Source organism: Equus asinus, chromosome 20 (assembly GCF_041296235.1).
Source record: "Equus asinus isolate D_3611 breed Donkey chromosome 20, EquAss-T2T_v2, whole genome shotgun sequence".
Lineage (NCBI taxonomy): Eukaryota > Metazoa > Chordata > Mammalia > Perissodactyla > Equidae > Equus > Equus asinus.
In genome coordinates, this window is record NC_091809.1 from 18,162,025 (window position 1) to 18,174,773 (window position 12,749).

Here is a 12,749-nt window from a genome sequence, read left to right on the forward strand (position 1 = left end):
CCCAGCCTCCTGGGAGGCCCGGCTTCTCCCTTCTCCTCTCCCCTGGTGCCATCCACTGAAACACGCACGCACACACACACACACACACACACACACACACACACAAACACACACACACACACACACACACACACCCCTAGCCACACAGAGGAGCCCGCCTCGTCCTCCGTCACCCAGGTCCCAACGTACCAGGTGTCTCCAGCTCTGCGGCCCTTTGATTCTGTCCGGGACTCCCGCGGTCTCCTCGGGCGCCGGGAGCCATCCATCGGGAAGGTGCTCCTGCCTCCTTTGTCCAAGCAAACCCTCGTCCCGGTCTTACGACCTGGAAATCGGAGCTGGCGTCTCACGGATCCCCTCTCTCTCCTGCACGAGCAGTGTCTGTCCCAAGGCTGGGCACTCAGTTCTGGAGGAAGCGTTCCCGTGGCCTGAGGCGGTTGGAGGAGGGCAGGGACTGCTGGAGATCCGGGGGAAATGCGCGCCGCTGGGGTCAGCGGGGGCGGAGCCAGGGGGCTCGTCGTCGTCCAGGTCGGATGGGATTGGTTGGCCCTGGGCTCCAGAAGAGGAGGGGCCGGCCAGGGGGGACGTGTGAGGAGGACTCCCGAGGAGGCCTTGCTTCAGAGTCCGCCCAATCCCTTCCAGATCCGTCCGCTGGCCCCTCTCCCTGACTCCGCCCCCATCGTCCAGCCGTCGCCTGGCAGCCGTCTTCCCTGTCCGCTCGACCCTCTCCCTTCCCTGCAGCCAGGAAGTGCTTCACCTGACTTGTTTCTGGGGTCTTCTCAGGGTCAACCGGAAGGGTATTCTTCCGGGGGACCAATCAATGGATTTCTGGGAAGGCCATCCCAGCGCGAGTTCTCCCAAACTAGGGAGCTTCGAAGAGTAGAAGAAAGGGGAGCCACATGCACGCCGGACCCGGGGGGACTCTCTGGCTTGAGTCCCAGCCCGCTTGCCGACCAGGCGGGGCTCTGAGTTCCTTTCCTCGGAGCCGGAGCCTCGAGGGAGGAGTCCTTTCACTAGGCAATCGCTTGCCCTTTGAGAACTTCGGAGGGGAATTTGGGGGTGAGCTCAGGCAGACTTTACGGGAATTTGTGAACGTGCCTCTGCGAATGTCTGTGTTACATCGGAGTTTGTGTGTGTGTGTGTGTTTGTGTGTGTGGGCGGGGGGGGGTGGGCGGCGTGCGTGAGGGCGTGCGCGGGCGCTCGCATCTGTGTGCCTTTTGCGGGGTTGGCGGAGCTTCCTTCTCCTTTGGAAATCCACCCCCTCCCCTCTTGCCGGCTTTCCTCTCCTCGTGTGTGTTCTGCCGAATCTGATGGAAACAGAACAGCGCCCCCACGTGCTTCCCAGTTGTCGAGCCAACAGACGTAAGAAATGATCACACCCCAAAATCAAGCACGTTTCGGTATCGATTTATTACACTCAAGTTCCAATAGGATCATGGGCACTGCCGTTTCCCCCCTAGAGTGAAGAGTCACGGTCATCTTTCTCTTCGTGGCAGGCTTGGAAAGCCAGTGTGGGTTTCACGGTTTCGGCGCATCCCGTCTGAAAGTGCCATTGCATGCGAGACCCTGGGTCTGCAGGGAGACGTCCTCGATCGCCTCTCGTAAGGTTCCCACAGCCCCGGTCGCCCAAACCGCCCTGAAAATCATCCAACACCTGGAGGGACTAGAAGCATTCAGAGTCGACTGACCGGGGTGGGCCATGGAATCGAGCGGAAAAAGCCCATCCTCTTGATCGCTGAGGGGCAGTGCCCTGGCCGGGGTGGGTCCCCTTCTCAGTCTCCACGCAACCCCGAAGGGCACGGGGGAGGTCACACCCCACCCTTGGCTGTATTGTGGAGACAGCTGCTGGCCACTCTGGCCTTCGGCGTCTCCCTGAACAGACCCGTTCGTGGCTCTCAAGCAGATCTCTCAGAGTGGGAGAGCCGGGTGGGATGAACGGGAAGCCTAGGATGAAGGAGTCGAGGAACTACACTCCATTTCAGCAAGTTGTCCCATTCTGGGCTCCCCGCCAGCAACGGGGGAGAGTTCCAGCGGCTCCACGTCCTGCCCAGCCTTCGGACAGGTCCATCGTGCTGTTCTCCTGGAGCCGTTCTCATGGCGGCAAGGTGTGCTAACGCCCCCCTCCCCCCACCCGGAGAGCTCCTGCGCCTTCCGCTCCCGCTCCCGGGCGTGATGCGGGCGGAGCCCGCTTTCAGGTGCTTTGGGAGACCCTCTCTGGGGAGGCGCGCGCTCCAGGCTTTGGCGTGCTTTCTTCGAGGGTCTTGGGTGTGGTTCCTCGCAGAGGACCGTGACCAGATGTGCCCTCTTCTGGATGTCGGAGTCCTTCGCGGCAGGAGGGATGGGCAGCTCTTTTCTCCCCACCCTCCCGGTGCTCTCTTCCGCCTGTCCGGAGCCCCTGTGGCAGAGCCCGGGTGTGGGGGAGAGGTCCCTGGCGGCCTCCGCTCCCGCCTGGAGCGCCAGCCGCCCGCGCGGTGTTCCCGGCAGAGAGTGATGCCGCCTCAGGGAGACACCCTAGAAGGGGGCAGGCGTCCGCGGCTCCCGAACGGCGTGCGCCAATTCTTGCGCGTGGGGTGGGCGCTCGCGGCCGATCAATCCCCTCGGAAGAGACGCCTGCGGGCCTTGGCGGGGGGCCTGCGACGGGGCGGCGCGCGGCAGCTTCTGGGCCGCGGACTGGGACTCGGGGAGGGAGGCAGAGGTCTGAGCTCCGAGCTGGGCGGGGGCCCCAGGCCGCGGAGGGTGTGCGGGGAGGAGGGGCTGAGGCCCGGGACTCCGCCGGCCCAGGGTCCCGCGGGGGGCCGGCAGCCTCGCCTAGCCTCCCCGTCCTCTGGCGCGGGGGGCGCTCCGCTGGGCTCCGCTCTCTGGGCGCAAAGGGATCCGTCTTGCACGTTGATGGCCCAGGCGGCCTGGGTCAGGCCGGGCCAGAGCCAGCGCGCGTGGGCAGGGAACCAGAGAGCCTCGGAAGAGCTCAGGACGCGCGCAGGGACGACGACGAGCGCCAGGTTGCCGAGCGTGAGCTGCAGGGCTGCGTGGGGGGCCAGGACCAGGACTTCCGCACCCAGGCGCAGCTCAAGGGCTGTTCCCGGCTCCAGGACCACCACGACCATCTGCATCCTCTGCGTGCTGGGCGTCCGCGGCCCCTGCGGGAGGAAAGCTCTGAGTTCTCCAGCTCCCAGGGGCCCTCCGAGAGGCCTCTTGGGGAGGGAGCTGCCAGCCGCCAGCCCCCGCCCCCTCCCCGAGGGAAACTCTGCCTGGCCACCTCCCCCCACCCCCCAGGCGGTGGAGGTCCTGCTCAGGCTGAGCGCCAGCTGGAGGGTCATCTGCGGGGCTTGGCTGGGGGCCTGGAGCCGGGGCAGCAGCGGCCCTCTGGCCAGCCTCCGGAGTCCCGCCCACTCACCTGGGCTGCTGCCGGGGCCCGCGCTGGAGCCGGGCAGGGAGCTCCTGGCACTGCGGCTGGCTCTGCCCCTGCGGAGAGAGCAGAGGGTGCGAGGTGAATGCTCTGCTCCCGCAGGGTGTTCTTGAGAGCAGAGGGCGTGAGCCCGGAGAGCCCCGGGACTCGGCCCGGACCGGCTGCGGGACGGGTGGCCGGAAGAACCGAGGAAGCCGCCCGGGACATTCCAGAGGAGGCAGCTGTTCCTTTCCTGAAGCCCTGGCACGCCTTCTCCCCAGCAGCCCACTCCTTCGAGAAAGCAGGAAAGCGCCTTACCTGTGCGGGGATCCTGCTCCACCTGCCGCCTCCGCTTCGCCGCCTTCCCCGGGGCGGGGGTGGCCGAGCTGCAGGACAGGGAGGGACACGGTCAGACCTCGCACGCAGGAACCCGGGGTCCACTTCCCACACGCCTGAAAGCCCGCCTTCTCATCCCGCCCACGCGCCCACCCTGAGCCCCGGGGCCAAGGCACGCGTCCTTCCCTTCCAAGGAGAGCTGCTCCTCCCCGGGTGCTGCTTGCGTCCCGACACCCGCCTCTGCGCGCGTCCTCCCTCACCCCCTCGCTGGGGAAAGCCCCACCCCCACCCCCCAAACCCCCAGCCCCCACCCCCCCCCCTGCACCGCCAATAGGGAGGGAACCAGGGACGGTGCCCACGGGAAAGAGTGCCCTCTGGAGGGGGCTCCTCCACAGGAGAAGGAGAGACATCTCGGGCCTGAGCACTTTGCAGAAAGTGGTGCCCGCGCTCCACAGGGGACAGTCCTGTCTGCCCCCGGATTCCACGCGCGGTGCTGAGGGCCAGAAGAAAAACAGTGGACACGGAGGGAACCCTCCCCCGTCTGGGTGAGACGGTGGTGGAACCCTCAGATCCTCTGCTCCCCTCTCCCTTCCCGCAGAGGAGGGAGACGACCCCACAGAGAGTGTGTCGGCAGGGGGAATTGTAAGGCCGGAGCACAGGAAGAGAGCAAGGAGGGAGCAAACCCGAGACGCGTCTCCCGAGGGCTCCTCCCGACCTCCCCACCCCGAAGGGATTCCTCCGGACCTAGCGATTCTCCCTTTCCTCAGCTTCCAAATGCCCAGCCTCCTGGGAGGCCCGGCTTCTCCCTTCTCCTCTCCCCTGGTGCCATCCACTGAAACACGCACGCACACACACACACACACACACACACACACACACACAAACACACACACACACACACACACACACACCCCTAGCCACACAGAGGAGCCCGCCTCGTCCTCCGTCACCCAGGTCCCAACGTACCAGGTGTCTCCAGCTCTGCGGCCCTTTGATTCTGTCCGGGACTCCCGCGGTCTCCTCGGGCGCCGGGAGCCATCCATCGGGAAGGTGCTCCTGCCTCCTTTGTCCAAGCAAACCCTCGTCCCGGTCTTACGACCTGGAAATCGGAGCTGGCGTCTCACGGATCCCCTCTCTCTCCTGCACGAGCAGTGTCTGTCCCAAGGCTGGGCACTCAGTTCTGGAGGAAGCGTTCCCGTGGCCTGAGGCGGTTGGAGGAGGGCAGGGACTGCTGGAGATCCGGGGGAAATGCGCGCCGCTGGGGTCAGCGGGGGCGGAGCCAGGGGGCTCGTCGTCGTCCAGGTCGGATGGGATTGGTTGGCCCTGGGCTCCAGAAGAGGAGGGGCCGGCCAGGGGGGACGTGTGAGGAGGACTCCCGAGGAGGCCTTGCTTCAGAGTCCGCCCAATCCCTTCCAGATCCGTCCGCTGGCCCCTCTCCCTGACTCCGCCCCCATCGTCCAGCCGTCGCCTGGCAGCCGTCTTCCCTGTCCGCTCGACCCTCTCCCTTCCCTGCAGCCAGGAAGTGCTTCACCTGACTTGTTTCTGGGGTCTTCTCAGGGTCAACCGGAAGGGTATTCTTCCGGGGGACCAATCAATGGATTTCTGGGAAGGCCATCCCAGCGCGAGTTCTCCCAAACTAGGGAGCTTCGAAGAGTAGAAGAAAGGGGAGCCACATGCACGCCGGACCCGGGGGGACTCTCTGGCTTGAGTCCCAGCCCGCTTGCCGACCAGGCGGGGCTCTGAGTTCCTTTCCTCGGAGCCGGAGCCTCGAGGGAGGAGTCCTTTCACTAGGCAATCGCTTGCCCTTTGAGAACTTCGGAGGGGAATTTGGGGGTGAGCTCAGGCAGACTTTACGGGAATTTGTGAACGTGCCTCTGCGAATGTCTGTGTTACATCGGAGTTTGTGTGTGTGTGTGTGTTTGTGTGTGTGGGCGGGGGGGGGTGGGCGGCGTGCGTGAGGGCGTGCGCGGGCGCTCGCATCTGTGTGCCTTTTGCGGGGTTGGCGGAGCTTCCTTCTCCTTTGGAAATCCACCCCCTCCCCTCTTGCCGGCTTTCCTCTCCTCGTGTGTGTTCTGCCGAATCTGATGGAAACAGAACAGCGCCCCCACGTGCTTCCCAGTTGTCGAGCCAACAGACGTAAGAAATGATCACACCCCAAAATCAAGCACGTTTCGGTATCGATTTATTACACTCAAGTTCCAATAGGATCATGGGCACTGCCGTTTCCCCCCTAGAGTGAAGAGTCACGGTCATCTTTCTCTTCGTGGCAGGCTTGGAAAGCCAGTGTGGGTTTCACGGTTTCGGCGCATCCCGTCTGAAAGTGCCATTGCATGCGAGACCCTGGGTCTGCAGGGAGACGTCCTCGATCGCCTCTCGTAAGGTTCCCACAGCCCCGGTCGCCCAAACCGCCCTGAAAATCATCCAACACCTGGAGGGACTAGAAGCATTCAGAGTCGACTGACCGGGGTGGGCCATGGAATCGAGCGGAAAAAGCCCATCCTCTTGATCGCTGAGGGGCAGTGCCCTGGCCGGGGTGGGTCCCCTTCTCAGTCTCCACGCAACCCCGAAGGGCACGGGGGAGGTCACACCCCACCCTTGGCTGTATTGTGGAGACAGCTGCTGGCCACTCTGGCCTTCGGCGTCTCCCTGAACAGACCCGTTCGTGGCTCTCAAGCAGATCTCTCAGAGTGGGAGAGCCGGGTGGGATGAACGGGAAGCCTAGGATGAAGGAGTCGAGGAACTACACTCCATTTCAGCAAGTTGTCCCATTCTGGGCTCCCCGCCAGCAACGGGGGAGAGTTCCAGCGGCTCCACGTCCTGCCCAGCCTTCGGACAGGTCCATCGTGCTGTTCTCCTGGAGCCGTTCTCATGGCGGCAAGGTGTGCTAACGCCCCCCTCCCCCCACCCGGAGAGCTCCTGCGCCTTCCGCTCCCGCTCCCGGGCGTGATGCGGGCGGAGCCCGCTTTCAGGTGCTTTGGGAGACCCTCTCTGGGGAGGCGCGCGCTCCAGGCTTTGGCGTGCTTTCTTCGAGGGTCTTGGGTGTGGTTCCTCGCAGAGGACCGTGACCAGATGTGCCCTCTTCTGGATGTCGGAGTCCTTCGCGGCAGGAGGGATGGGCAGCTCTTTTCTCCCCACCCTCCCGGTGCTCTCTTCCGCCTGTCCGGAGCCCCTGTGGCAGAGCCCGGGTGTGGGGGAGAGGTCCCTGGCGGCCTCCGCTCCCGCCTGGAGCGCCAGCCGCCCGCGCGGTGTTCCCGGCAGAGAGTGATGCCGCCTCAGGGAGACACCCTAGAAGGGGGCAGGCGTCCGCGGCTCCCGAACGGCGTGCGCCAATTCTTGCGCGTGGGGTGGGCGCTCGCGGCCGATCAATCCCCTCGGAAGAGACGCCTGCGGGCCTTGGCGGGGGGCCTGCGACGGGGCGGCGCGCGGCAGCTTCTGGGCCACGGACTGGGACTCGGGGAGGGAGGCAGAGGTCTGAGCTCCGAGCTGGGCGGGGGCCCCAGGCCGCGGAGGTCCAGGCTGAACTCGGCCGGCAGAGGGCGCAGCCCCGGCCTGGGCCCGGGCGGGAGCCCGCAGCCCTGGCGGGCAGGGGCCCCGCGGAGAGCTTGGAGGAGGAGGGTGTGCGGGGAGGAGGGGCTGAGGCCCGGGACTCCGCCGGCCCAGGGTCCCGCGGGGGGCCGGCAGCCTCGCCTAGCCTCCCCGTCCTCTGGCGCGGGGGGCGCTCCGCTGGGCTCCGCTCTCTGGGCGCAAAGGGATCCGTCTTGCACGTTGATGGCCCAGGCGGCCTGGGTCGGGCCGGGCCAGAGCCAGCGCGCGTGGGCAGGGAACCAGAGAGCCTCGGAAGAGCTCAGGACGCGCGCAGGGACGACGACGAGCGCCAGGTTGCCGAGCGTGAGCTGCAGGGCTGCGTGGGGGGCCAGGACCAGGACTTCCGCACCCAGGCGCAGCTCAAGGGCTGTTCCCGGCTCCAGGACCACCACGACCATCTGCATCCTCTGCGTGCTGGGCGTCCGCGGCCCCTGCGGGAGGAAAGCTCTGAGTTCTCCAGCTCCCAGGGGCCCTCCGAGAGGCCTCTTGGGGAGGGAGCTGCCTGCCGCCAGCCCCCGCCCCCTCCCCGAGGGAAACTCTGCCTGGCCACCTCCCCCCACCCCCCAGGCGGTGGAGGTCCTGCTCAGGCTGAGCGCCAGCTGGAGGGTCATCTGCGGGGCTTGGCTGGGGGCCTGGAGCCGGGGCAGCAGCGGCCCTCTGGCCAGCCTCCGGAGTCCCGCCCACTCACCTGGGCTGCTGCTGGGGCCTGCGCTGGAGCCGGGCAGGGAGCTCCTGGCACTGCGGCTGGCTCTGCCCCTGCGGAGAGAGCAGAGGGTGCGAGGTGAATGCTCTGCTCCCGCAGGGTGTTCTTGAGAGCAGAGGGCGTGAGCCCGGAGAGCCCCGGGACTCGGCCCGGACCGGCTGCGGGACGGGTGGCCGGAAGAACCGAGGAAGCCGCCCGGGACATTCCAGAGGAGGCAGCTGTTCCTTTCCTGAAGCCCTGGCACGCCTTCTCCCCAGCAGCCCACTCCTTCGAGAAAGCAGGAAAGCGCCTTACCTGTGCGGGGATCCTGCTCCACCTGCCGCCTCCGCTTCGCCGCCTTCCCCGGGGCGGGGGTGGCCGAGCTGCAGGACAGGGAGGGACACGGTCAGACCTCGCACGCAGGAACCCGGGGTCCACTTCCCACACGCCTGAAAGCCCGCCTTCTCATCCCGCCCACGCGCCCACCCTGAGCCCCGGGGCCAAGGCACGCGTCCTTCCCTTCCAAGGAGAGCTGCTCCTCCCCGGGTGCTGCTTGCGTCCCGACACCCGCCTCTGCGCGCGTCCTCCCTCACCCCCTCGCTGGGGAAAGCCCCACCCCCACCCCCCAAACCCCCAGCCCCCACCCCCCCCCCTGCACCGCCAATAGGGAGGGAACCAGGGACGGTGCCCACGGGAAAGAGTGCCCTCTGGAGGGGGCTCCTCCACAGGAGAAGGAGAGACATCTCCTCGGGCCTGAGCACTTTGCAGAAAGTGGTGCCCGCGCTCCACAGGGGACAGTCCTGTCTGCCCCCGGATTCCACGCGCGGTGCTGAGGGCCAGAAGAAAAACAGTGGACACGGAGGGAACCCTCCCCCGTCTGGGTGAGACGGTGGTGGAACCCTCAGATCCTCTGCTCCCCTCTCCCTTCCCACAGAGGAGGGAGACGACCCCACAGAGAGTGTGTCGGCAGGGGGAATTGTAAGGCCGGAGCACAGGAAGAGAGCAAGGAGGGAGCAAACCAGAGACGCGTCTCCCGAGGGCTCCTCCCGACCTCCCCACCCCGAAGGGATTCCTCCGGACCTAGCGATTCTCCCTTTCCTCAGCTTCCAAATGCCCAGCCTCCTGGGAGGCCCGGCTTCTCCCTTCTCCTCTCCCGTGGTGCCATCCACTGAAACACGCACGCACACACACACACACACAAACACACACACACACACACACACACGGACACACACACACACACACACACCCCTAGGCACACAGAGGAGCCCGCCTCGTCCTCCGTCACCCAGGTCCCAACGTACCAGGTGTCTCCAGCTCTGCGGCCCTTTGATTCTGTCCGGGACTCCCGCGGTCTCCTCGGGCGCCGGGAACCATCCATCGGGAAGGTGCTCCTGCCTCCTTTGTCCAAGCAAACCCTCGTCCCGGTCTTACGACCTGGAAATCGGAGCTGGCGTCTCACGGATCCCCTCTCTCTCCTGCACGAGCAGTGTCTGTCCCAAGGCTGGGCACTCAGTTCTGGAGGAAGCGTTCCCGTGGCCTGAGGCGGTTGGAGGAGGGCAGGGACTGCTGGAGATCCGGGGGAAATGCGCGCCGCTGGGGTCAGCGGGGGCGGAGCCAGGGGGCTCGTCGTCGTCCAGGTCGGATGGGATTGGTTGGCCCTGGGCTCCAGAAGAGGAGGGGCCGGCCAGGGGGGACGTGTGAGGAGGACTCCCGAGGAGGCCTTGCTTCAGAGTCCGCCCAATCCCTTCCAGATCCGTCCGCTGGCCCCTCTCCCTGACTCCGCCCCCATCGTCCAGCCGTCGCCTGGCAGCCGTCTTCCCTGTCCGCTCGACCCTCTCCCTTCCCTGCAGCCAGGAAGTGCTTCACCTGACTTGTTTCTGGGGTCTTCTCAGGGTCAACCGGAAGGGTATTCTTCCGGGGGACCAATCAATGGATTTCTGGGAAGGCCATCCCAGCGCGAGTTCTCCCAAACTAGGGAGCTTCGAAGAGTAGAAGAAAGGGGAGCCACATGCACGCCGGACCTGGGGGGACTCTCTGGCTTGAGTCCCAGCCCGCTTGCCGACCAGGCGGGGCTCTGAGTTCCTTTCCTCGGAGCCGGAGCCTCGAGGGAGGAGTCCTTTCACTAGGCAATCGCTTGCCCTTTGAGAACTTCGGAGGGGAATTTGGGGGTGAGCTCAGGCAGACTTTACGGGAATTTGTGAACGTGCCTCTGCGAATGTCTGTGTTACATCGGAGTTTGTGTGTGTGTGTGTGTTTGTGTGTGTGGGCGGGGGGGGGGTGGGCGGCGTGCGTGAGGGCGTGCGCGGGCGCTCGCATCTGTGTGCCTTTTGCGGGGTTGGCGGAGCTTCCTTCTCCTTTGGAAATCCACCCCCTCCCCTCTTGCCGGCTTTCCTCTCCTCGTGTGTGTTCTGCCGAATCTGATGGAAACAGAACAGCGCCCCCACGTGCTTCCCAGTTGTCGAGCCAACAGACGTAAGAAATGATCACACCCCAAAATCAAGCACGTTTCGGTATCGATTTATTACACTCAAGTTCCAATAGGATCATGGGCACTGCCGTTTCCCCCCTAGAGTGAAGAGTCACGGTCATCTTTCTCTTCGTGGCAGGCTTGGAAAGCCAGTGTGGGTTTCACGGTTTCGGCGCATCCCGTCTGAAAGTGCCATTGCATGCGAGACCCTGGGTCTGCAGGGAGACGTCCTCGATCGCCTCTCGTAAGGTTCCCACAGCCCCGGTCGCCCAAACCGCCCTGAAAATCATCCAACACCTGGAGGGACTAGAAGCATTCAGAGTCGACTGACCGGGGTGGGCCATGGAATCGAGCGGAAAAAGCCCATCCTCTTGATCGCTGAGGGGCAGTGCCCTGGCCGGGGTGGGTCCCCTTCTCAGTCTCCACGCAACCCCGAAGGGCACGGGGGAGGTCACACCCCACCCTTGGCTGTATTGTGGAGACAGCTGCTGGCCACTCTGGCCTTCGGCGTCTCCCTGAACAGACCCGTTCGTGGCTCTCAAGCAGATCTCTCAGAGTGGGAGAGCCGGGTGGGATGAACGGGAAGCCTAGGATGAAGGAGTCGAGGAACTACACTCCATTTCAGCAAGTTGTCCCATTCTGGGCTCCCCGCCAGCAACGGGGGAGAGTTCCAGCGGCTCCACGTCCTGCCCAGCCTTCGGACAGGTCCATCGTGCTGTTCTCCTGGAGCCGTTCTCATGGCGGCAAGGTGTGCTAACGCCCCCCTCCCCCCACCCGGAGAGCTCCTGCGCCTTCGGCTCCCGCTCCCGGGCGTGATGCGGGCGGAGCCCGCTTTCAGGTGCTTTGGGAGACCCTCTCTGGGGAGGCGCGCGCTCCAGGCTTTGGCGTGCTTTCTTCGAGGGTCTTGGGTGTGGTTCCTCGCAGAGGACCGTGACCAGATGTGCCCTCTTCTGGATGTCGGAGTCCTTCGCGGCAGGAGGGATGGGCAGCTCTTTTCTCCCCACCCTCCCGGTGCTCTCTTCCGCCTGTCCGGAGCCCCTGTGGCAGAGCCCGGGTGTGGGGGAGAGGTCCCTGGCGGCCTCCGCTCCCGCCTGGAGCGCCAGCCGCCCGCGCGGTGTTCCCGGCAGAGAGTGATGCCGCCTCAGGGAGACACCCTAGAAGGGGGCAGGCGTCCGCGGCTCCCGAACGGCGTGCGCCAATTCTTGCGCGTGGGGTGGGCGCTCGCGGCCGATCAATCCCCTCGGAAGAGACGCCTGCGGGCCTTGGCGGGGGGCCTGCGACGGGGCGGCGCGCGGCAGCTTCTGGGCCGCGGACTGGGACTCGGGGAGGGAGGCAGAGGTCTGAGCTCCGAGCTGGGCGGGGGCCCCAGGCCGCGGAGGTCCAGGCTGAACTCGGCCGGCAGAGGGCGCAGCCCCGGCCTGGGCCCGGGCGGGAGCCCGCAGCCCTGGCGGGCAGGGGCCCCGCGGAGAGCTTGGAGGAGGAGGGTGTGCGGGGAGGAGGGGCTGAGGCCCGGGACTCCGCCGGCCCAGGGTCCCGCGGGGGGCCGGCAGCCTCGCCTAGCCTCCCCGTCCTCTGGCGCGGGGGGCGCTCCGCTGGGCTCCGCTCTCTGGGCGCAAAGGGATCCGTCTTGCACGTTGATGGCCCAGGCGGCCTGGGTCAGGCCGGGCCAGAGCCAGCGCGCGTGGGCAGGGAACCAGAGAGCCTCGGAAGAGCTCAGGACGCGCGCAGGGACGACGACGAGCGCCAGGTTGCCGAGCGTGAGCTGCAGGGCTGCGTGGGGGGCCAGGACCAGGACTTCCGCACCCAGGCGCAGCTCAAGGGCTGTTCCCGGCTCCAGGACCACCACGACCATCTGCATCCTCTGCGTGCTGGGCGTCCGCGGCCCCTGCGGGAGGAAAGCTCTGAGTTCTCCAGCTCCCAGGGGCCCTCCGAGAGGCCTCTTGGGGAGGGAGCTGCCAGCCGCCAGCCCCCGCCCCCTCCCCGAGGGAAACTCTGCCTGGCCACCTCCCCCCACCCCCCAGGCGGTGGAGGTCCTGCTCAGGCTGAGCGCCAGCTGGAGGGTCATCTGCGGGGCTTGGCTGGGGGCCTGGAGCCGGGGCAGCAGCGGCCCTCTGGCCAGCCTCCGGAGTCCCGCCCACTCACCTGGGCTGCTGCCGGGGCCCGCGCTGGAGCCTGGCAGGGAGCTCCTGGCACTGCGGCTGGCTCTGCCCCTGCGGAGAGAGCAGAGGGTGCGAGGTGAATGCTCTGCTCCCGCAGGGTGTTCTTGAGAGCAGAGGGCGTGAGCCCGGAGAGCC